Source organism: Eschrichtius robustus, chromosome 9, assembly GCF_028021215.1.
Source record: "Eschrichtius robustus isolate mEscRob2 chromosome 9, mEscRob2.pri, whole genome shotgun sequence".
Taxonomy (NCBI): Eukaryota; Metazoa; Chordata; class Mammalia; order Artiodactyla; family Eschrichtiidae; genus Eschrichtius; species Eschrichtius robustus.
The window spans coordinates 98,902,017-98,927,734 of NC_090832.1; positions in this window are offsets into that span (position 1 = coordinate 98,902,017).

Below are 25,718 nucleotides of genomic sequence, written 5' to 3' on the forward strand. Positions count from 1 at the left end.
GGCGTTCTGCATCTAGTGCACGGCCTCAACCAAGGAACGCCCTAGTTAGGCCTCGGGGCCGGTGCCTCTTCAAAAGCCTGCAGTGCTAGAGGAAAAACTCTGCTTTAGTTGCAATACGAACGCAAGCCGATTTTCTCCTGGAGGCAGGGTGACTTCAGGTAGGAGGTCCTGGAAGGAAGGCGAAGCCTAGTGTTTTCCTCAATGCAGCTCAGACTAGGGAATGTGTGCGCGATATCCACAGCAAGTTGGAACTTGCCAAAACGGTGCTCGTCAACCTGTGCGAGTGCTGTTCAATCAAGATATCCTAAGAAAGACTGCAGTGTGTTGCCCATGACTCAGCAGAAACAGAGGAACTCCGAGGGACATATGGGCCACGTTGTTGCTCAGCAGGCCTACAGGAGTGTGGAGGATCTCAGTGATCTTGGAACAAAAAGGATGCTCTCGCGAGGGGCCTAGGAGTGCTGAAAAGTGTACTTCCTTTAAAATAAAGCAGAACAGCGACTAAGAGCTCATGGAAAGAGCTGCATGCCTCCCTTTCTGTCTGGCTACTCAGGGCCTTACCTCGAGGCAAGGACTCACGTTGAGATTCCCTTTAGCTCTAGAGCATGGCAAGATGAGTCCCACCCCGGATAATGAAGCACCCTGTGTAGCCAGAGAAAACTCATTTTCTTCCCAGACCAATGCCTACAATAGCCAGGGTCCTGTCAACAGCAGAGAATTCAGGGAGCTTCAAGGCAGCATGAATGGAGCTTTCAAAATGGATAAGCAAGTCGACTACCAACATGCCCACATTTCCCTAGGCACAAACAGCATACATCCCTGTGGTTTCACACAACTCAAAAGAGACACAGATTACACACTGCTTCCTTCCCTGAATCAAATTCTCGTGGCAGGGTGTTCTGCATCTAGTGAACTGCCTCAACCAAGGAGCGCCCTAGCTAGGCCTCTGGGCTCGTGCCTATCCAAAAGCTTGCAGTGCTATAGGAAAAATGTGCTTTAGTTGCAATAGGAAGCAAGGCGTCTTTCTCCTGGAGGCAGGGTGACTTCAGGTAGGAGTTCCTGGAAGGAAGGGGAAGCCTAGTGTTTTTCTCAGTGCAGCTCAGACTAGGGAATGTGTGCGACTTCCACAGCAAGTTGGAACTTGCCAAAACGGTGCTCGTCAACCTGTGCGAGTGCTGTGAAACCAAGATATCCCAAGAAAGAGTGCAGTGTGTTGCCCATGACTCAGCAGACACAGAGGACCTCCGAGGGACCTATGGGCCTCGTTGTTGCTCAGCAAGCCAACAGGGGTGTGGAGGTACTCAGTGATCTTGGTACTAAAATGAGGCTGCCCCGAGGGTCCTAGGAGTGCTGAAAAGGCTACTTCCTTTAATATAAAGTAGAACAGCGACTAAGAGCTCATGGAAAGAGCTGCATGCCTCCTTACTGCATGGCTACACAGGGCCTTACCTCGAGGCAAGGACTGACGTTGAGATTCCTCATAGCTGTAGAGCATGGCAAGATGAGTCCCAGCCCTGGGTATGAAGCACACTGGGTAGCCAGAGAAAACTCATTTTCTTCCCAGACCAATGCCTACAATAGCCAGGGGCCTGCCCACAGCAGAGAATTTCAGGGAGCTTCACGGCAGCAAGAATGGAGGTTTCCCAATGGGAAACAAGGCTATTACCATCATACCCCCATTTCCGTGGGCACAGGCAGCATACATCTCTGTGGTTTCTAACAAGTCAAAAGAGACACAGAGTACACACTGGTTGCTTCCCTGAATCAACTTCTCGAGGCAGGGTGTTCTACCTCTAGTGAACGGCCTCACCAGGGAAAGCCCTAACTAGGCCTCTGGGCCCTTGCCTATTCAAAAGCCTGCAGTGCTACAGGAGAAACTGTGCTTCAGTTGCAATAGGAACGCAGCCGTCTTTCTCCTGGAGGCAGGGTGACTTCAGGTAGGAGGTCCTGGATGGAAGGAGAAGCCTAGTGTTTTTCTCTGTGCAGCTCAGACTAGGGAATGAGTGTGACTTCCACGGCATGTTGGAACTTGCCAGAACGGTGCTCGTCAATCTGTGCGATTGCTGGCTAAATCCAGATGTCCCAATAAGAGTGCACTGTGTAGCCCTTCACTCGGCATACACACTGTGAGTCGGAAAGCTCCTGGCCTGGATATTGCTTAGAATGGCCAGGTGAGACTGAGGGTACTCGGTGTTCTTGCAGGGAATAAGTTTACCAGACGAGGCACCTAGGTGTCCTAAAAAGCCTACTGGCGTTCAAAAGCTGCAGAGCAGCGACTAAGTCCTCATGGAAACTGCTACACGCCTCTGCTTGTGCATAGCATTTCCGGGCCTTACCTCGAGGCAAGTTCTCACGTTGCTTGCCCTGTGAGCGACACAGCATGTTAGGATGCTGTATTTCTCCTTGAATAGAGTGACTTCAGGAGCGAGGTCCTCGATCAATTCTAAGCAGAGTGTTTCCTCAGAGCAGCTCAGACGAGGGCAATGTCGAAGACTTCCAGGGCATGTTGGACTGCCTAGAAATGTGGTTCTGATGTTGTTCGAGGGTTCTGGAAATGTAGCTCTCCTGAAGTGACGTATAGTGTGTTGCCCGAGACTCGGCAGACTCAGAGGGCCTCCGAGGGACGTATGGGACTCAATTCTGCTCAGCAGGCCCACAGGGGTGTGGAGGGAGTCAGTGATCTTGGAAGCAAAATGATGCTCACCCGAAGGGCCTAGGAGTCCTGAAAAGGGTCCTTCCTATAATGTAAAGCAGAACCTCCACTAAGAGCTCATGGAAAGAGCTGCATGCCTCCCTTTCTGCAGGGCTACTCAGGGCCTTACCTCGAGGCGAGGACTCACGTGGAGATTCCCTTTGGCTCTAGAGCATGGCAAGGTGAGCCCCACCCCGGCCAGTGAAGCTCCGTGTGTAGCCAGAGAAAACTCATTTTCTTCCCACACCCATGCCTACAGTGGTCACGGGGCGGTCAACAGCAGAGAATTTCAGGGAGCTTCATGACAGCAAGAATGGAGCTTTCCAAATGGAAAGCAAGGCTAGTACCATCATGCCCCCGTTTCCGTGGGCAGAGGCAGCATACATCTCTGTGGTTTCTAACAAGTCAAAAGAGACACAGACTACACACTGGTTGCTTCCCTCAATCAACTTCTCGAGGCAGGGTGTTTTGCATCTAGTGAACGGCCTCACCAAGGAACGCCCTAGCCAAGCCTCTGGGCCCATGCCGCTTCAAAAGCCTGCAGCGCTACAGGAAAAACTGTGCTTTAGTTGCAATAGGAACGCAAGCCGTCTTTCTCCTGGAGGCAGGGTGACTTCAGGTAGGAGGTCCTGGATGGAAGGAGATGCCTAGTGTTTTTCTCTGTGCAGCTCAGACCTGAGAATGAGTGCGACTTCCACGTCCTGTTGGAACTTGCTAGAACGTGGCTCTTGAACCTTTGCGAGTGCTGTGAATCAAGATATCACAAGAAAGAGTGCAGGGTGTTGCCCATGACTCAGCAGACACAGAGGACCTCCGAGGGACCAATGGGCCTCGTTGTTGCTCAGCAGGCCTACAGGGGTGTGGAGGTACTCAGAGATATTGGAATAAAATGATGCTCACCCCAGGGGCCTAGGAGTCCTGAAAAGGGTACTTCCTTTTAAGTAAAGCAGAACAGCGACTAAGAGCTCATGGAAAGAGCTCCATGCCTCCCTTTCTGCATGGCTACTCAGGGCCTTACCTCGAGGCAAGGACTCACGTTGAGATTTCCTTGAGCTGTAGAGCATGGCATGATGAGTTCCACCCGGGCCACTGAAGCTCCGTGTGTAGCCAGAGAAAACTCATTTTCTTCCCAGACCCGTGGCTACAGTGGGTCGAGGCCTGTCAACAGCAGAGAATTTCAGGGAGCTTCACGGCAGCAAGAATGGAGGTTTCCAAAGAGAAAAGCAAGGCTAGTACCATCACGACCCCATTTCCATGTGCACAGGCAGCATACAAAACTCTGGTTTCTCACAAGACAAAAGAGACACAGCGTACCCACTAGTTCCTTCCCTGAAGCAACTTCTCTAGGCACGGCTTTCTGCATCTAGTGCACGGCCTCAACCAAGGAACGCCCTAGTTAGGCCTCGGGGCCGGTGCCTCTTCAAAAGCCTGCAGTGCTAGAGGAAAAACTCTGCTTTAGTTGCAATACGAACGCAAGCCGATTTTCTCCTGGAGGCAGGGTGACTTCAGGTAGGAGGTCCTGGAAGGAAGGCGAAGCCTAGTGTTTTCCTCAATGCAGCTCAGACTAGGGAATGTGTGCGCGATTTCCACAGCAAGTTGGAACTTGCCAAAACGGTGCTCGTCAACCTGTGCGAGTGCTGTTCGATCAAGATATCCTAAGAAAGACTGCAGTGTGTTGCCCATGACTCAGCAGACACAGAGGAACTCCGAGGGACATATGGGCCACGTTGTTGCTCAGCAGGCCTACAGGAGTGTGGAGGATCTCAGTGATCTTGGAACGAAAAGGATGCTCACCCGAGGGGCCTAGGAGTGCTGAAAAGTGTACTTCCTTTAAAATAAAGCAGAACAGCGACTAAGAGCTCATGGAAAGAGCTGCATGCCTCCGTTTCTGTCTGGCTACTCAGGGCCTTACCTCGAGGCAAGGACTCACGTTGAGATTCCCTTTAGCTCTAGAGCATGGCAAGATGAGTCCCACCCCGGATAATGAAGCACCCTGTGTAGCCAGAGAAAACTCATTTTCTTCCCAGACCAATGCCTACAATAGCCAGGGTCCTGTCAACAGCAGAGAATTCAGGGAGCTTCAAGGCAGCATGAATGGAGCTTTCAAAATAGATAAGCAAGTCTACTACCAACATGCCCGCATTTCCCTAGGCACAAACAGCATATAGGGATCTGTGGTTTCACACAACTCAAAAGAGACACAGATTACACACTGCTTCCTTCCCTGAATCAAATTCTCGTGGCAGGGTGTTCTGCATCTAGTGAACTGCCTCAACCAAGGAGCGCCCTAGCTAGGCCTCTGGGCTCGTGCCTATTCAAAAGCTTGCAGTGCTATAGGAAAAAATGTGCTTTAGTTGCAATAGGAAGCAAGGCGTCTTTCTCCTGGAGGCAGGGTGACTTCAGGTAGGAGTTCCTGGAAGGAAGGGGAAGCCTAGTGTTTTTCTCAGTGCAGCTCAGACTAGGGAATGTGTGCGACTTCCACAGCAAGTTGGAACTTGCCAAAACGGTGCTCGTCAACCTGTGCGAGTGCTGTGAAACCAAGATATCCCAAGAAAGAGTGCAGTGTGTTGCCCATGACTCAGCAGACACAGAGGACCTCCGAGGGACCTATGGGCCTCGTTGTTCCTCAGCAAGCCAACAGGGGTGTGGAGGTACTCAGTGATCTTGGTACTAAAATGAGGCTGCCCCGAGGGTCCTAGGAGTGCTGAAAAGGCTACTTCCTTTAATATAAAGAAGAACAGCGACTAAGAGCTCATGGAAAGAGCTGCATGCCTCCTTACTGCATGGCTACACAGGGCCTTACCTCGAGGCAAGGACTGACGTTGAGATTCCTTATAGCTGTAGAGCATGGCAAGATGAGTCCCAGCCCTGGGTATGAAGCACACTGGGTAGCCAGAGAAAACTCATTTTCTTCCCAGACCAATGCCTACAATAGCCAGGGGCCTGCCCACAGCAGAGAATTTCAGGGAGCTTCACGGCAGCAAGAATGGAGGTTTCCCAATGGGAAACAAGGCTATTACCATCATACCCCCATTTCCGTGGGCACAGGCAGCATACATCTCTGTGGTTTCTAACAAGTCAAAAGAGACACAGAGTACACACTGGTTGCTTCCCTGAATCAACTTCTCGAGGCAGGGTGTTCTACCTCTAGTGAACGGCCTCACCAGGGAAAGCCCTAACTAGGCCTCTGGGCCCTTGCCTATTCAAAAGCCTGCAGTGCTACAGGAGAAACTGTGCTTCAGTTGCAATAGGAACGCAGCCGTCTTTCTCCTGGAGGCAGGGTGACTTCAGGTAGGAGGTCCTGGATGGAAGGAGAAGCCTAGTGTTTTTCTCTGTGCAGCTCAGACTAGGGAATGAGTGTGACTTCCACGGCATGTTGGAACTTGCCAGAACGGTGCTCGTCAATCTGTGCGATTGCTGGCTAAATCCAGGTGTCCCAATAAGAGTGCACTGTGTAGCCCTTCACTCGGCATACACACTGTGAGTCGGAAAGCTCCTGGCCTGGATATTGCTTAGAATGGCCAGGTGAGACTGAGGGTACTCGGTGTTCTTGCAGGGAATAAGTTTACCAGACGAGGCACCTAGGTGTCCTAAAAAGCCTACTGGCGTTCAAAAGCTGCAGAGCAGCGACTACGTCCTCATGGAAACTGCTACACGCCTCTGCTTGTGCATAGCATTTCCGGGCCTTACCTCGAGGCAAGTTCTCACGTTGCTTGCCCTGTGAGCGACACAGCATGTTAGGATGCTGTATTTCTCCTTGAATAGAGTGACTTCAGGAGCGAGGTCCTCGATCAATTCTAAGCAGAGTGTTTCCTCAGAGCAGCTCAGACGAGGGCAATGTCGAAGACTTCCAGGGCATGTTGGACTGCCTAGAAATGTGGTTCTGATGTTGTTCGAGGGTTCTGGAAATGTAGCTCTCCTGAAGTGACGTATAGTGTGTTGCCCGAGACTCGGCAGACACAGAGGGCCTCCGAGGGACGTATGGGACTCAATTCTGCTCAGCAGGCCCACAGGGGTGTGGAGGGAGTCAGTGATCTTGGAAGCAAAATGATGCTCACCCGAAGGGCCTAGGAGTCCTGAAAAGGGTCCTTCCTATAATGTAAAGCAGAACCTCCACTAAGAGCTCATGGAAAGAGCTGCATGCCTCCCTTTCTGCAGGGCTACTCAGGGCCTTACCTCGAGGCAAGGACTAACGTGGAGATTCCCTTTGGCTCTAGAGCATGGCAAGGTGAGCCCCACCCCGGCCAGTGAAGCTCCGTGTGTAGCCAGAGAAAACTCATTTTCTTCCCACACCCATGCCTACAGTGGTCACGGGGCGGTCAACAGCAGAGAATTTCAGGGAGCTTCACGGCAGCAAGAATGGAGGTTTCCAAAGAGAAAAGCAAGGCTAGTACCTTCACGACCCCATTTCCGTGTGCACAGGCAGCATCCAAAACTCTGGTTTCTCACAAGACAAAGAGACACAGCGTACCCACTAGTTCCTTCCCTGAAGCAACTTCTCGAGGCACGGCGTTCTGCATCTAGTGCACGGCCTCAACCAAGGAACGCCCTAGTTAGGCCTCGGGGCCGGTGCCTCTTCAAAAGCCTGCAGTGCTAGAGGAAAAACTCTGCTTTAGTTGCAATACGAACGCAAGCCGATTTTCTCCTGGAGGCAGGGTGACTTCAGGTAGGAGGTCCTGGAAGGAAGGCGAAGCCTAGTGTTTTCCTCAATGCAGCTCAGACTAGGGAATGTGTGCGCGATTTCCACAGCAAGTTGGAACTTGCCAAAACGGAGCTCGTCAACCTGTGCGAGTGCTGTTCGATCAAGATCTCCTAAGAAAGACTGCAGTGTGTTGCCCATGACTCAGCAGGCACAGAGGAACTCCGAGGGACATATGGGCCACGTTGTTGCTCAGCAGGCCTACAGGAGTGTGGAGGATCTCAGTGATCTTGGAACGAAAAGGATGCTCACCCGAGGGGCCTAGGAGTGCTGAAAAGTGTACTTCCTTTAAAATAAAGCAGAACAGCGACTAAGAGCTCATGGAAAGAGCTGCATGCCTCCCTTTCTGTCTGGCTACTCAGGGCCTTACCTCGAGGCAGGGACTCACGTTGAGATTCCCTTTAGCTCTAGAGCATGGCAAGATGAGTCCCACCCCGGATAATGAAGCACCCTGTGTAGCCAGAGAAAACTCATTTTCTTCCCAGACCAATGCCTACAATAGCCAGGGTCCTGTCAACAGCAGAGAATTCAGGGAGCTTCAAGGCAGCATGAATGGAGCTTTCAAAATGGATAAGCAAGTCTACTACCAACATGCCCACATTTCCCTAGGCACAAACAGCATACATCCCTGTGGTTTCACACAACTCAAAAGAGACACAGATTACACACTGCTTCCTTCCCTGAATCAAATTCTCGTGGCAGGGTGTTCTGCATCTAGTGAACTGCCTCAACCAAGGAACGCCCTAGCTAGGCCTCTGGGCTCGTGCCTATTCAAAAGCTTGCAGTGCTATAGGAAAAACTGTGCTTTAGTTGCAATAGGAAGCAAAGCGTCCTTCTCCTGGAGGCAGGGTGACTTCAGGTAGGAGTTCCTGGAAGGAAGGGGAAGCCTAGTGTTTTTCTCAGTGCAGCTCAGACTAGGGAATGTGTGCGACTTCCACAGCAAGTCGGAACTTGCCAGAACGGTGCTCGTGAACCTGTGCGAGTGCTGTGAAACCAAGATATCCCAAGAAAGAGTGCAGTGTGTTGCCCATGACTCAGCAGACACAGAGGACCTCCGAGGGACCTAAGGGCCTCGTTGTTGCTCAGCAAGCCAACAGGGGTGTGGAGGTACTCAGTGATCTTGGTACTAAAATGAGGCTGCCCCGAGGGTCCTAGGAGTGCTGAAAAGGCTACTTCCTTTAATATAAAGGAGAACAGCGACTAAGAGCTCATGGAAAGAGCTGCATGCCTCCCTTTCTGCATGGCTACTCAGGGCCTTACCTCGAGGCAAGGACTGACGTTGAGATTCCTTATAGCTCTAGAGCATGGCAAGATGAGTCCCAGCCCTGGGTATGAAGCACACTGGGTAGCCAGAGAAAACTCATTTTCTCCCCAGACCAATGCCTACAATAGCCAGGGGCCTGTCCACAGCAGAGAATTTCAGGGAGCTTCACGGCAGCAAGAATGGAGGTTTCCAAATGGGAAACAAGGCTATTACCATCATATACCCCCATTTCCGTGGGCACAGGCAGCATACATCTCTGTGGTTTCTAACAAGTCAAAAGAGACCCAGAGTACACACTGGTTGCTTCCCTGAATCAACTTCTCGAGGCAGGGTGTTCTACCTGTAGTGAACGGCCTCACCAGGGAAAGCCCTAGCTAGGCCTCTGGGCCCTTGCGTATTCAAAAGCCTGCAGTGCTACAGGAGAAACTGTGCTTCCGTTGCAATAGGAACGCAGCCGTCTTTCTCCTGGAGGCAGGGTGACTTCAGGTAGGAGGTCCTGGATGGAAGGAGAAGCCTAGTGTTTTTCTCTGTGCAGCTCAGACTAGGGAATGAGTGTGACTTCCACGGCATGTTGGAACTTGCTAGAACGGTGCTCGTCAATCTGTGCGATTGCTGGCTAAATCCAGATGTCCCAATAAGAGTGCACTGTGTAGCCCTTCACTCGGCATACACACTGTGAGTCGGAAAGCTCCTGGCCTGGATAGTGCTTAGAATGGCCAGGTGAGACTGAGGGTACTCGGTGTTCTTGCAGGGAATAAGTTTACCAGACGAGGCACCTAGGTGTCCTAAAAAGCCTACTGGCGTTCAAATGATGCAGAGCAGCGACTACGGCCTCATGGAAACTGCTACACGCCTCTGCTTGTGCATAGCATTTCAGGGCCTTACCTCGAGGCAAATTCTCACGTTGCTTGCCCTGTGAGCGGCACAGCATGATAGGATGCTGTATTTCTCCTTGACTAGAGTGACTTCAGGAACGAGGTCCTCGATCAATTCTAAGCAGAGTGTTTCCTCAGAGCAGCTCAGACGAGGGCAATGTCGAAGACTTCCAGGGCATGTTGGACTGCCTAGAAATGTGGTTCTGATGCTGTTCGAGGGTTCTGGAAATGTAGCTCTCCTGAAGTAACGTAGAGTGTGTTGCCCGAGACTCGGCAGACACAGAGGGCCTCCGAGGGACGTATGGGACTCAATGCTGCTCAGCAGGCCCACAGGGGTGTGGAGGGAGTCAGTGATCTTGGAAGCAAAATGATGCTCACCCGAGAGACCTAGGAGTCCTGAAAAGGGTCCTTCCTTTAATATAAAGCAGAACCTCCACTAAGAGCTCATGGAAAGAGCTGCATGCCTCCCTTTCTGCAGGGCTACTCAGGGCCTTACCTCGAGGCGAGGACTCACGTGGAGATTCCCTTTGGCTCTAGAGCATGGCAAGGTGAGCCCCACCCCGGCCAGTGAAGCTCCGTGTGTAGCCAGAGAAAACTCATTTTCTTCCCAGACCCATGGCTACAGTGGTCACGGGGCAGTCAACAGCAGAGAATTTCAGGGAGCTTCACGGCAGCAAGAATGGAGGTTTCCCAAGAGAAAAGCAAGGCTAGTACCATCACGACCCCATTTCCATGTGCACAGGCAGCATCCAAAACTCTGGTTTCTCACAAGACAAAAGAGACACAGCGTACCCACTAGTTCCTTCCCTGAAGCAACTTCTCGAGGCACGGCGTTCTGCATCTAGTGCACGGCCTCAACCAAGGAACGCCCTAGTTAGGCCTCGGGGCCGGTGCCTCTTCAAAAGCCTGCAGTGCTAGAGGAAAAACTCTGCTTTAGTTGCAATACGAACGCAAGCCGATTTTCTCCTGGAGGCAGGGTGACTTCAGGTAGGAGGTCCTGGAAGGAAGGCGAAGCCTAGTGTTTTCCTCAATGCAGCTCAGACTAGGGAATGTGTGCGCGATTTCCACAGCAAGTTGGAACTTGCCAAAACGGAGCTCGTCAACCTGTGCGAGTGCTGTTCGATCAAGATCTCCTAAGAAAGACTGCAGTGTGTTGCCCATGACTCAGCAGGCACAGAGGAACTCCGAGGGACATATGGGCCACGTTGTTGCTCAGCAGGCCTACAGGAGTGTGGAGGATCTCAGTGATCTTGGAACGAAAAGGATGCTCACCCGAGGGGCCTAGGAGTGCTGAAAAGTGTACTTCCTTTAAAATAAAGCAGAACAGCGACTAAGAGCTCATGGAAAGAGCTGCATGCCTCCCTTTCTGTCTGGCTACTCAGGGCCTTACCTCGAGGCAGGGACTCACGTTGAGATTCCCTTTAGCTCTAGAGCATGGCAAGATGAGTCCCACCCCGGATAATGAAGCACCCTGTGTAGCCAGAGAAAACTCATTTTCTTCCCAGACCAATGCCTACAATAGCCAGGTTCCTGTCAACAGCAGAGAATTCAGGGAGCTTCAAGGCAGCATGAATGGAGCTTTCAAAATGGATAAGCAAGTCTACTACCAACATGCCCACATTTCCCTAGGCACAAACAGCATACATCCCTGTGGTTTCACACAACTCAAAAGAGACACAGATTACACACTGCTTCCTTCCCTGAATCAAATTCTCGTGGCAGGGTGTTCTGCATCTAGTGAACTGCCTCAACCAAGGAACGCCCTAGCTAGGCCTCTGGGCTCGTGCCTATTCAAAAGCTTGCAGTGCTATAGGAAGAACTGTGCTTTAGTTGCAATAGGAAGCAAGGCGTCGTTCTCCTGGAGGCAGGGTGACTTCAGGTAGGAGTTCCTGGAAGGAAGGGGAAGCCTAGTGTTTTTCTCAGTGCAGCTCAGACTAGGGAATGTGTGCGACTTCCACAGCAAGTCGGAACTTGCCAGAACGGTGCTCGTGAACCTGTGCGAGTGCTGTGAAACCAAGATATCCCAAGAAAGAGTGCAGTGTGTTGCCCATGACTCAGCAGACACAGAGGACCTCCGAGGGACCTAAGGGCCTCGTTGTTGCTCAGCAAGCCAACAGGGGTGTGGAGGTACTCAGTGATCTTGGTACTAAAATGAGGCTGCCCCGAGGGTCCTAGGAGTGCTGAAAAGGCTACTTCCTTTAATATAAAGGAGAACAGCGACTAAGAGCTCATGGAAAGAGCTGCATGCCTCCCTTTCTGCATGGCTACTCAGGGCCTTACCTCGAGGCAAGGACTGACGTTGAGATTCCTTATAGCTCTAGAGCATGGCAAGATGAGTCCCAGCCCTGGGTATGAAGCACACTGGGTAGCCAGAGAAAACTCATTTTCTCCCCAGACCAATGCCTACAATAGCCAGGGGCCTGTCCACAGCAGAGAATTTCAGGGAGCTTCACGGCAGCAAGAATGGAGGTTTCCAAATGGGAAACAAGGCTATTACCATCATATACCCCCATTTCCGTGGGCACAGGCAGCATACATCTCTGTGGTTTCTAACAAGTCAAAAGAGACCCAGAGTACACACTGGTTGCTTCCCTGAATCAACTTCTCGAGGCAGGGTGTTCTACCTCTAGTGAACGGCCTCACCAGGGAAAGCCCTAGCTAGGCCTCTGGGCCCTTGCCTATTCAAAAGCCTGCAGTGCTACAGGAGAAACTGTGCTTCAGTTGCAATAGGAACGCAGCCGTCTTTCTCCTGGAGGCAGGGTGATTTCAGGTAGGAGGTCCTTGATGGAAGGAGAAGCCTAGTGTTTTCTCTGTGCAGCTCAGACTAGGGAATGAGTGTGACTTCCACGGCATGTTGGAACTTGCCAGAACGGTGCTCGTCAATCTGTGCGATTGCTGGCTAAATCCAGATGTCCCAATAAGAGTGCACTGTGTAGCCCTTCACTCGGCATACACACTGTGAGTCGGAAAGCTCCTGGCCTGGATATTGCTTAGAATGGCCAGGTGAGACTGAGGGTACTCGGTGTTCTTGCAGGAAATAAGTTTACCAGACGAGGCACCGAGGTGTCCTAAAAAGCCTACTGGCGTTCAAATGCTGCAGAGCAGCGACTACGGCCTCATGGAAACTGCTACACGCCTCTGCTTGTGCATAGCATTTCCGGGCCTTACCTCGAGGCAAGTTCTCACGTTGCTTGCCCTGTGAGCGACACAGCATGTTAGGATGCTGTATTTCTCCTTGAATAGAGTGACTTCAGGAGCGAGGTCCTCGATCAATTCTAAGCAGAGTGTTTCCTCAGAGCAGCTCAGACGAGGGCAATGTCGAAGACTTCCAGGGCATGTTGGACTGCCTAGAAATGTGGTTCTGATGCTGTTCGAGTGTTCTGGAAATGTAGCTCTCCTGAAGTAACGTATAGTGTGTTGCCCGAGACTCGGCAGACACAGAGGGCCTCCGAGGGACGTATGGGACTCAATGCTGCTCAGCAGGCCCACAGGGGTGTGGAGGGAGTCAGTGATCTTGGAAGCAAAATGATGCTCACCCTAGGGGCCTAGGAGTCCTGAAAAGGGTCCTTCCTTTAATATAAAGCAGAACCTCCACTAAGAGCTCATGGAAAGAGCTGCATGCCTCCCTTTCTGCAGGGCTACTCAGGGCCTTACCTCGAGGCAAGGACTCACGTGGAGATTCCCTTTGGCTCTAGAGCATGGCAAGGTGAGCCCCACCCCGGCCAGTGAAGCTCCGTGTGTAGCCAGAGAAAACTCATTTTCTTCCCACACCCATGCCTACAGTGGTCACGGGGCGGTCAACAGCAGAGAATTTCAGGGAATTTCACGACAGCAAGAATGGAGCTTTCCAAATGGAAAGCAAGGCTAGTACCATCATGCCCCCATTTCCGTGGGCAGAGGCAGCATACATCTCTGTGGTTTCTAACAAGTCAAAAGAGACACAGACTATACACTGGTTGCTTCCCTCAATCAACTTCTCGAGGCAGGGTGTTTTGCATCTAGTGAACAGCCTCACCAAGCCTCTGGGCCCATGCCGCTTCAAAAGCCTGCAGCGCTACAGGAAAAACTGTGCTTTAGTTGCAATAGGAACGCAAGCCGTCTTTCTCCTGGAGTCAGGGTGACTTCAGGTAGGAGGTCCTGGATGGAAGGAAATGCCTAGTGTTTTTCTCTGTGCAGCTCAGACTAGGGAATGAGTGCGACTTCCACGTCCTGTTGGAACTTGCTAGAACGTGGCTCTTGAACCTGTGCGAGTGCTGTGAATCAAGATATCACAAGAAAGAGTGCAGGGTGTTGCCCATGACTCAGCAGACACAGAGGACCTCCGAGGGACCAATGGGCCTCGTTGTTGCTCAGCAGGCCTACAGGGGTGTGGAGGTACTCAGAGATATTGGAATAAAATGATGCTCACCCCAGGGGCCTAGGAGTCCTGAAAAGGGTACTTCCTTTAAAGTGAAGCAGAACAGCGACTAAGAGCTCATGGAAAGAGCTCCATGCCTCCCTTTCGGCATGGCTACTCAGGGCCTTACCTCGAGGCAAGGACTCACGTTGAGATTTCCTTGAGCTGTAGAGCATGGCATGATGAGTTCCACCCGGGCCACTGAAGCTCCGTGTGTAGCCAGAGAAAACTCATTTTCTTCCCAGACCCATGGCTACAGTGGGTCGAGGCCTGTCAACAGCAGAGAATTTCAGGGAGCTTCACGGCAGCAAGAATGGTGGTTTCCAAAGAGAAAAGCAAGGCTAGTACCGTCACGACCCCATTTCCATGTGCACAGGCAGCATACAAAACTCTGGTTTCTCACAAGACAAAAGAGACACAGCGTACCCACTAGTTCCTTCCCTGAAGCAACTTCTCGAGGCACGGGGTTCTGCATCTAGTGCACGGCATCAACCAAGGAACGCCCTAGTTAGGCCTCGGGGCCGGTGCCTCTTCAAAAGCCTGCAGTGCTAGAGGAAAAACTCTGCTTTAGTTGCAATACGAACGCAAGCCGTTTTTCTCCTGGAGGCAGGGTGACTTCAGGTAGGAGGTCCTGGAAGGAAGGCGAAGCCTAGTGTTTTCCTCAATGCAGTCCAGACTAGGGAATGTGTGCGCGATTTCCACAGCAAGTTGGAACTTGCCAAAACGGTGCTCGTCAACCTGTGCGAGTGCTGTTCAATCAAGATCTCCTAAGAAAGACTGCAGTGTGTTGCCCATGACTCAGCAGACACAGAGGAGCTCCGAGGGACATATGGGCCACTTTGTTGCTCAGCAGGCCTACAGGAGTGTGGAGGATCTCAGTAAATCTTGGAACGAAAATGATGCTCACCCGAGGGGCCTAGGAGTGCTGAAAAGTGTACTTCCTTTAAAATAAAGCAGAACAGCGACTAAGAGCTCATGGAAAGAGCTGCATGCCTCCCTTTCTGTCTGGCTACTCAGGGCCTTACCTCGAGGCAAGGACTCACGTTGAGATTCCCTTTAGCTCTAGAGCATGGCAAGATGAGTCCCACCCCGGATAATGAAGCACCCTGTGTAGCCAGAGAAAACTCATTTTCTTCCCAGACCAATGCCTACAATAGCCAGGGTCCTGTCAACAGCAGAGAATTCAGGGAGCTTCAAGGCAGCATGAATGGAGCTTTCAAAATGGATAAGCAAGTCTACTACCAACATGCCCACATTTCCCTAGGCACAAACAGCATACATCCCTGTGGTTTCACACAACTCAAAAGAGACACAGATTACACACTGCTTCCTTCCCTGAATCAAATTCTCGTGGCAGGGTGTTCTGCATCTAGTGAACTGCCTCAACCAAGGAACGCCCTAGCTAGGCCTCTGGGCTCGTGCCTATTCAAAAGCTTGCAGTGCTATAGGAAAAACTGTGCTTTAGTTGCAATAGGAAGCAAGGCGTCTTTCTCCTGGAGGCAGGGTGACTTCAGGTAGGAGTTCCTGGAAGGAAGGGGAAGCCTAGTGTTTTTCTCAGTGCAGCTCAGACTAGGGAATGTGTGCGACTTCCACAGCAAGTCGGAACTTGCCAGAACGGTGCTCGTGAACCTGTGCGAGTGCTGTGAAACCAAGATATGCCAAGAAAGAGTGCAGTGTGTTGCCCATGACTCAGCAGACACAGAGGACCTCCGAGGGACCTAAGGGCCTCGTTGTTGCTCAGCAAGCCAACAGGGGTGTGGAGGTACTCAGTGATCTTGGTACTAAAATGAGGCTGCCCCGAGGGTCCTAGGAGTGCTGAAAAGGCTACTTCCTTTAATATAAAGGAGAACAGCGACTAAGAGCTCATGGAAAGAGCTGCATGCCTCCCTTTCTGCATGGCTACTCAGGGCCTTACCTCGAGGCAAGGACTGACGTTGAGATTCCTTATAGCTCTAGAGCATGGCAAGATGAGTCCCAGCCCTGGGTATGAAGCACACTGGGTAGCCAGAGAAAACTCATTTTCTCCCCAGACCAATGCCTACAATAGCCAGGGGCCTGTCCACAGCAGAGAATTTCAGGGAGCTTCACGGCAGCAAGAATGGAGGTTTCCAAATGGGAAACAAGGCTATTACCATCATACCCCCATTTCCGTGGGCACAGGCAGCATACATCTCTGTGGTTTCTAACAAGTCAAAAGAGACACAGAGTACACACTGGTTGCTTCCCTGAATCAACTTCTCGAGGCAGGGTGTTCTACCTCTAGTGAACGGCCTCACCAGGGAAAGTCTTAGCTAGGCATCTGGGCCCTTGCCTATTCAAAAGCCTGCAGTGCTACAGGAGAAACTGTGCTTCAGTTGCAATAGGAACGCAGCCGTCTTTCTCCTGGAGGCAGGGTGACTTCAGGTAGGAGGTCCTGGATGGAAGGAGAAGCCTAGTGTTTTTCTCTGTGCAGCTCAGACTAGGGAATGAGTGTGACTTCCACGGCATGTTGGAACTTGCCAGAACGGTGCTCGTCAATCTGTGCGATTGCTGGCTAAATCCAGATGTCCCAATAAGAGTGCACTGTGTAGCCCTTCACTCGGCATACACACTGTGAGTCGGAAAGCTCCTGGCCTGGATATTGCTTAGAATGGCCAGGTGAGACTGAGGGTACTCGGTGTTCTTGCAGGGAATAAGTTTACCAGACGAGGCACCGAGGTGTCCTAAAAAGCCTACTGGCGTTCAAATGCTGCAGAGCAGCGACTACGGCCTCATGGAAACTGCTACACGCCTCTGCTTGTGCATAGCATTTCAGGGCCTTACCTCGAGGCAAGTTCTCACGTTGCTTGCCCTGTGAGCGACACAGCATGTTAGGATGCTGTATTTCTCCTTGAATAGAGTGACTTCAGGAGCGAGGTCCTCGATCAATTCTAAGCAGAGTGTTTCCTCAGAGCAGCTCAGACGAGGGCAATGTCGAAGACTTCCAGGGCATGTTGGACTGCCTAGAAATGTGGTTCTGATGCTGTTCGAGGGTTCTGGAAATGTAGCTCTCCTGAAGTAACGTAGAGTGTGTTGCCCGAGACTCGGCAGATACAGAGGGCCTCCGAGGGACGTATGGGACTCAATGCTGCTCAGCAGGCCCACAGGGGTGTGGAGGGAGTCAGTGATCTTGGAAGCAAATGATGCTCACCCGAGGGGCCTAGGAGTCCTGAAAAGGGTCCTTCCTTTAATATAAAGCAGAACCTCCACTAAGAACTCATGGAAAGAGCTGCATGCCTCCCTTTCTGCAGGGCTACTCAGGGCCTTACCTCGAGGCAAGGACTCACGTGGAGATTCCCTTTGGCTCTAGAGCATGGCAAGGTGAGCCCCACCCCGGCCAGTGAAGCTCCGTGTGTAGCCAGAGAAAACTCATTTTCTTCCCACACCCATGCCTACAGTGGTCACGGGGCGGTCAACAGCAGAGAATTTCAGGGAGCTTCACGACAGCAAGAATGGAGCTTTCCAAATGGAAAGCAAGGCTAGTACCATCATGCCCCCATTTCCGTGGGCAGAGGCAGCATACATCTCTGTGGTTTCTAACAAGTCAAAAGAGACACAGACTACACACTGGTTGCTTCCCTCAATCAACTTCTCGAGGCAGGGTGTTTTGCATCTAGTGAACGGCCTCACCAAGCCTCTGGGCCCATGCCGCTTCAAAAGCCTGCAGCGCTACAGGAAAAACTGTGCTTTAGTTGCAATAGGAACGCAAGCCGTCTTTCTCCTGGAGGCAGGGTGACTTCAGGTAGGAGGTCCTGGATGGAAGGAGATGCCTAGTGTTTTTCTCTGTGCAGCTCAGACTAGGGAATGAGTGCGACTTCCACGTCCTGTTGGAACTTGCTAGAACGTGGCTCTTGAACCTGTGCGAGTGCTGTGAATCAAGATATCACAAGAAAGAGTGCAGGGTGTTGCCCATGACTCAGCAGACACAGAGGACCTCCGAGGGACCAATGGGCCTCGTTGTTGCTCAGCAGGCCTACAGGGGTGTGGAGGTACTCAGAGATATTGGAATAAAATGATGCTCACCCCAGGGGCCTAGGAGTCCTGAAAAGGGTACTTCCTTTAAAGTGAAGCAGAACAGCGACTAAGAGCTCATGGAAAGAGCTCCATGCCTCCCTTTCGGCATGGCTACTCAGGGCCTTACCTCGAGGCAAGGACTCACGTTGAGATTTCCTTGAGCTGTAGAGCATGGCATGATGAGTTCCACACGGGCCACTGAAGCTCCGTGTGTAGCCAGAGAAAACTCATTTTCTTCCCAGACCCATGGCTACAGTGGGTCGAGGCCTGTCAACAGCAGAGAATTTCAGGGAGCTTCACGGCAGCAAGAATGGAGGTTTCCAAAGAGAAAAGCAAGGCTAGTACCGTCACGACCCCATTTCCATGTGCACAGGCAGCATACAAAACTCTGGTTTCTCACAAGACAAAAGAGACACAGCGTACCCACTAGTTCCTTCCCTGAAGCAACTTCTCGAGGCACGGGGTTCTGCATCTAGTGCACGGCCTCAACCAAGGAACGCCCTAGTTAGGCCTCGGGGCCGGTGCCTCTTCAAAAGCCTGCAGTGCTAGAGGAAAAACTCTGCTTTAGTTGCAATACGAACGCAAGCCGATTTTCTCCTGGAGGCAGGGTGACTTCAGGTAGGAGGTCCTGGAAGGAAGGCGAAGCCTAGTGTTTTCCTCAATGCAGCCCAGACTAGGGAATGTGTGCGCGATTTCCACAGCAAGTTGGAACTTGCCAAAACGGTGATCGTCAACCTGTGCGAGTGTTGTTCAATCAAGATATCCTAAGAAAGACTGCAGTGTGTTGCCCATGACTCAGCAGACACAGAGGAGCTCCGAGGGACATATGGGCCACTTTGTTGCTCAGCAGGCCTACAGGAGTGTGGAGGATTTCAGTAAATCTTGGAATGAAAATGATGCTCACCCGAGGGGCCTAGGAGTGCTGAAAAGTGTACTTCCTTTAAAATAAAGCAGAACAGCGACTAAGAGCTCATGGAAAGAGCTGCATGCCTCCCTTTCTGTCTGGCTACTCAGGGCCTTACCTCGAGGCAAGGACTCACGTTGAGATTCCCTTTAGCTCTAGAGCATGGCAAGATGAGTCCCACCCCGGATAATGAAGCACCCTCTGTAGCCAGAGAAAACTCATTTTCTTCCCAGACCAATGCCTACAATAGCCAGGGTCCTGTCAACAGCAGAGAATTCAGGGAGCTTCAAGGCAGCATGATTGGAGCTTTCAAAATGGATAAGCAAGGCTACTACCAACATGCCCACATTTCCCTAGGCACAAACAGCATACATCCCTGTGGTTTCACACAACTCAAAATAGACACAGATTACACACTGGTTCCTTCCCTGAATCAAATTCTCGTGGCAGGGTGTTCTGCATCTAGTGAACTGCCTCAACCAAGGAATGCCCTAGCTAGGCCTCTGGGCTCGTGCCTATTCAAAAGCTTGCAGTGCTATAGGAAAAACTGTGCTTTAGTTGCAATAGGAAGCAAGGCGTCTTTCTCCTGGAGGCAGGGTGACTTCAGGTAGGAGTTCCTGGAAGGAAGGGGAAGCCTAGTGTTTTTCTCAGTGCAGCTCAGACTAGGGAATGTGTGCGACTTCCACAGCAAGTTGGAACTTGCCAAAACGGTGCTCGTGAACCTGTGCGAGTGCTGTGAAACCAAGATATCCCAAGAAAGAGTGCAGTGTGTTGCCCATGACTCAGCAGACACAGAGGACCTCCGAGGGACCTATGGGCCTCGTTGTTGCTCAGCAAGCCAACAGGGGTGTGGAGGTACTCAGTGATCTTGGTACTAAAATGAGGCTGCCCCGAGGGTCCTAGGAGTGCTGAAAAGGCTACTTCCTTTAATATAAAGGAGAACAGCGACTAAGAGCTCATGGAAAGAGCTGCATGCCTCCCTTTCTGCATGGCTACTCAGGGCCTTACCTCGAGGCAAGGACTGACGTTGAGATTCCTTATAGCTCTAGAGCATGGCAAGATGAGTCCCAGCCCTGGGTATGAAGCACACTGGGTAGCCAGAGAAAACTCATTTTCTCCCCAGACCAATGCCTACAATAGCCAGGGGCCTGTCCACAGCAGAGAATTTCAGGGAGCTTCACGGCAGCAAGAATGGAGGTTTCCAAATGGGAAACAAGGCTATTACCATCATACCCCCATTTCCGTGGGCACAGGCAGCATACATCTCTGTGGTTTCTAACAAGTCAAAAGAGACACAGAGTACACACTGGTTGCTTCCCTGAATCAACTTCTCGAGGCAGGGTGTTCTACCTCTAGTGAACGGCCTCACCAGGGAAAGTCTTAGCTAGGCCTCTGGGCCCTTGCCTATTCAAAAGCCTGCAGTGCTACAGGAGAAACTGTGCTTCAGTTGCAATAGGAACGCAGCCGTCTTTCTCCTGGAGGCAGGGTGACTTCAGGTAGGAGGTCCTGGATGGAAGGAGAAGCCTAGTGTTTTCTCTGTGCAGCTCAGACTAGGGAATGAGTGTGACTTCCACGGCATGTTGGAACTTGCCAGAACGGTGCTCGTCAATCTGTGCGATTGCTGGCTAAATCCAGATGTCCCAATAAGAGTGCACTGTGTAGCCCTTCACTCGGCATACACACTGTGAGTCGGAAAGCTCCTGGCCTGGATATTGCTTAGAATGGCCAGGTGAGACTGAGGGTACTCGGTGTTCTTGCAGGGAATAAGTTTACCAGACGAGGCACCTAGGTGTCCTAAAAAGCCTACTGGCGTTCAAATGCTGCAGAGCAGCGACTACGGCCTCATGGAAACTGCTACACGCCTCTGCTTGTGCATAGCATTTCAGGGCCTTACCTCGAGGCAAGTTCTCACGTTGCTTGCCCTGTGAGCGACACAGCATGTTAGGATGCTGTATTTCTCCTTGAATAGAGTGACTTCAGGAGCGAGGTCCTCGATCAATTCTAAGCAGAGTGTTTCCTCAGAGCAGCTCAGATGAGGGCAATGTCGAAGACTTCCAGGGCATGTTGGACTGCCTAGAAATGTGGTTCTGATGCTGTTCGAGGGTTCTGGAAATGTAGCTCTCCTGAAGTAACGTAGAGTGTGTTGCCCGAGACTCGGCAGACACAGAGGGCCTCCGAGGGACGTATGGGACTCAATGCTGCTCAGCAGGCCCACAGGGGTGTGGAGGGAGTCAGTGATCTTGGAAGCAAAATGATGCTCACCCGAGGGGCCTAGGAGTCCTGAAAAGGGTCCTTCCTTTAATATAAAGCAGAACCTCCACTAAGAGCTCATGGAAAGAGCTGCATGCCTCCCTTTCTGCAGGGCTACTCAGGGCCTTACCTCGAGGCAAGGACTCACGTGGAGATTCCCTTTGGCTCTAGAGCATGGCAAGGTGAGCCCCACCCCGGCCAGTGAAGCTCCGTGTGTAGCCAGAGAAAACTCATTTTCTTCCCACACCCATGCCTACAGTGGTCACGGGGCGGTCAACAGCAGAGAATTTCAGGGAGCTTCACGACAGCAAGAATGGAGCTTTCCAAATGGAAAGCAAGGCTAGTACCATCATGCCCCCATTTCCGTGGGCAGAGGCAGCATACATCTCTGTGGTTTCTAACAAGTCAAAAGAGACACAGACTACACACTGGTTGCTTCCCTCAATCAACTTCTCGAGGCAGGGTGTTTTGCATCTAGTGAACGGCCGCACCAAGGAACGCCCTAGCCAAGCCTCTGGGCCCATGCCGCTTCAAAAGCCTGCAGCGCTACAGGAAAAACTGTGCTTTAGTTGCAATAGGAACGCAAGCCGTCTTTCTCCTGGAGGCAGGGTGACTTCAGGTAGGAGGTCCTGGATGGAAGGAGATGCCTAGTGTTTTTCTCTGTGCAGCTGAGACCTGGGAATGAGTGCGACTTCCACGTCCTGTTGGAACTTGCTAGAACGTGGCTCTTGAACCTGTGCGAGTGCTGTGAATCAAGATATCACAAGAAAGAGTGCAGGGTGTTGCCCATGACTCAGCAGACACAGAGGACCTCCGAGGGACCAATGGGCCTCGTTGTTGCTCAGCAGGCCTACAGGGGTGTGGAGGTACTCAGAGATATTGGAATAAAATGATGCTCACCCCAGGGGCCTAGGAGTCTTGAAAAGGGTACTTCCTTTAAAGTAAAGCAGAACAGCGACTAAGAGCTCATGGAAAGAGCTCCATGCCTCCCTTTCGGCATGGCTACTCAGGGCCTTACCTCGAGGCAAGGACTCACGTTGAGATTTCCTTGAGCTGTAGAGCATGGCATGATGAGTTCCACCCCGGCCACTGAAGCTCCGTGTGCAGCCAGAGAAAACTCATTTTCTTCCCAGACCCATGGCTACACTGGGTCGAGGCCTGTCAACAGCAGAGAATTTCAGGGAGCTTCACGGCAGCAAGAATGGAGGTTTCCAAAGAGAAAAGCAAGGCTAGTACCATCACGACCCCATTTCCATGTGCACAGGCAGCATACAAAACTCTGGTTTCTCACAAGACAAAAGAGACACAGCGTACCCACTAGTTCCTTCTCTGAAGCAACTTCTCGAGGCACGGCGTTCTGCATCTAGTGCACGGCCTCAACCAAGGAACGCCCTAGTTAGGCCTCGGGGCCGGTGCCTCTTCAAAAGCCTGCAGTGCTAGAGGAAAAACTCTGCTTTAGTTGCAATACGAACGCAAGCCGTTTTTCTCCTGGAGGCAGGGTGACTTCAGGTAGGAGGTCCTGGAAGGAAGGCGAAGCCTAGTGTTTTCCTCAATGCAGCCCAGACTAGGGAATGTGGGCGCGATTTCCACAGCAAGTTGGAACTTGCCAAAACGGTGCTCGTCAACCTGTGCGAGTGCTGTTCAATCAAGATATCCTAAGAAAGACTGCAGTGTGTTGCCCATGACTCAGCAGACACAGAGGAACTCCGAGGGACATATGGGCCACGTTGTTGCTCAGCAGGCCTACAGGAGTGTGGAGGATCTCAGTAAATCTTGGAACGAAAATGATGCTCACCCGAGGGGCCTAGGAGTGCTGAAAAGTGTACTTCCTTTAAAATAAAGCAGAACAGCGACTAAGAGCTCATGGAAAGAGCTGCATGCCTCCCTTTCTGTCTGGCTACTCAGGGCCTTACCTCGAGGCAAGGACTCACGTTGAGATTCCCTTTAGCTCTAGAGCATGGCAAGATGAGTCCCACCCCGGATAATGAAGCACCCTGTGTAGCCAGAGAAAACTCATTTTCTTCCCAGACCAATGCCTACAATAGCCAGGGTCCTGTCAACAGCAGAGAATTCAGGGAGCTTCAAGGCAGCATGATTGGAGCTTTCAAAATGGATAAGCAAGGCTACTACCAACATGCCCACATTTCCCTAGGCACAAACAGCATACATCCCTGTGGTTTCACACAACTCAAAAGAGACACAGATTACACACTGCTTCCTTCCCTGAATCAAATTCTCGTGGCAGGGTGTTCTGCATCTAGTGAACTGCCTCAACCAAGGAACGCCCTAGCTAGGCCTCTGGGCTCGTGCCTATTCAAAAGCTTGCAGTGCTATAGGAAAAACTGTGCTTTAGTTGCAATAGGAAGCAAGGCGTCTTTCTCCTGGAGGCAGGGTGACTTCAGGTAGGAGTTCCTGGAAGGAAGGGGAAGCCTAGTGTTTTTCTCAGTGCAGCTCAGACTAGGGAATGTGTGCGACTTCCACAGCAAGTTGGAACTTGCCAAAACGGTGCTCGTGAACCTGTGCGAGTGCTGTGAAACCAAGATATCCCAAGAAAGAGTGCAGTGTGTTGCCCATGACTCAGCAGACACAGAGGACCTCCGAGGGACCTATGGGCCTCGTTGTTGCTCAGCAAGCCAACAGGGGTCTGGAGGTACTCAGTGATCTTGGTACTAAAATGAGGCTGCCCCGAGGGTCCTAGGAGTGCTGAAAAGGCTACTTCCTTTAATATAAAGGAGAACAGCGACTAAGAGCTCATGGAAAGAGCTGCATGCCTCCCTTTCTGCATGGCTACTCAGGGCCTTACCTCGAGGCAAGGACTGACGTTGAGATTCCTTATAGCTGTAGAGCATGGCAAGATGAGTCCCAGCCCTGGGTATGAAGCACACTGGGTAGCCAGAGAAAACTCATTTTCTCCCCAGACCAATGCCTACAATAGCCAGGGGCCTGTCCACAGCAGAGAATTTCAGGGAGCTTCACGGCAGCAAGAATGGAGGTTTCCAAATGGGAAACAAGGCTATTACCATCATACCCCCATTTCCGTGGGCACAGGCAGCATACATCTCTGTGGTTTCTAACAAGTCAAAAGAGACACAGAGTACACACTGGTTGCTTCCCTGAATCAACTTCTCGAGGCAGGGTGTTCTACCTCTAGTGAACGGCCTCACCAGGGAAAGTCTTAGCTAGGCATCTGGGCCCTTGCCTATTCAAAAGCCTGCAGTGCTACAGGAGAAACTGTGCTTCAGTTGCAATAGGAACGCAGCCGTCTTTCTCCTGGAGGCAGGGTGACTTCAGGTAGGAGGTCCTGGATGGAAGGAGAAGCCTAGTGTTTTCTCTGTGCAGCTCAGACTAGGGAATGAGTGTGACTTCCACGGCATGTTGGAACTTGCCAGAACGGTGCTCGTCAATCTGTGCGATTGCTGGCTAAATCCAGATGTCCCAATAAGAGTGCACTGTGTAGCCCTTCACTCGGCATACACACTGTGAGTCGGAAAGCTCCTGGCCTGGATATTGCTTAGAATGGCCAGGTGAGACTGAGGGTACTCGGTGTTCTTGCAGGGAATAAGTTTACCAGACGAGGCACCTAGGTGTCCTAAAAAGCCTACTGGCGTTCAAATGCTGCAGAGCAGCGACTACGGCCTCATGGAAACTGCTACACGCCTCTGCTTGTGCATAGCATTTCAGGGCCTTACCTCGAGGCAAGTTCTCACGTTGCTTGCCCTGTGAGCGACACAGCATGTTAGGATGCTGTATTTCTCCTTGAATAGAGTGACTTCAGGAGCGAGGTCCTCGATCAATTCTAAGCAGAGTGTTTCCTCAGAGCAGCTCAGATGAGGGCAATGTCGAAGACTTCCAGGGCATGTTGGACTGCCTAGAAATGTGGTTCTGATGCTGTTCGAGGGTTCTGGAAATGTAGCTCTCCTGAAGTAACGTAGAGTGTGTTGCCCGAGACTCGGCAGACACAGAGGGCCTCCGAGGGACGTATGGGACTCAATGCTGCTCAGCAGGCCCACAGGGGTGTGGAGGGAGTCAGTGATCTTGGAAGCAAAATGATGCTCACCCGAGGGGCCTAGGAGTCCTGAAAAGGGTCCTTCCTTTAATATAAAGCAGAACCTCCACAAGAGCTCATGGAAAGAGCTGCATGCCTCCCTTTCTGCAGGGCTACTCAGGGCCTTACCTCGAGGCAAGGACTCACGTGGAGATTCCCTTTGGCTCTAGAGCATGGCAAGGTGAGCCCCACCCCGGCCAGTGAAGCTCCGTGTGTAGCCAGAGAAAACTCATTTTCTTCCCAGACCAATGCCTACAATAGCCAGGGTCCTGTCAACAGCAGAGAATTTCAGGGAGCTTCAAGGCAGCATGAATGGAGCTTTCAAAATGGATAAGCAAGTCTACTACCAACATGCCCACATTTCCCTAGGCACAAACAGCATACATCCCTGTGGTTTCACACAACTCAAAAGAGACACAGATTACACACTGCTTCCTTCCCTGAATCAAATTCTCGTGGCAGGGTGTTCTGCATCTAGTGAACTGCCTCAACCAAGGAATGCCCTAGCTAGGCCTCTGGGCTCGTGCCTATTCAAAAGCTTGCAGTGCTATAGGAAAAACT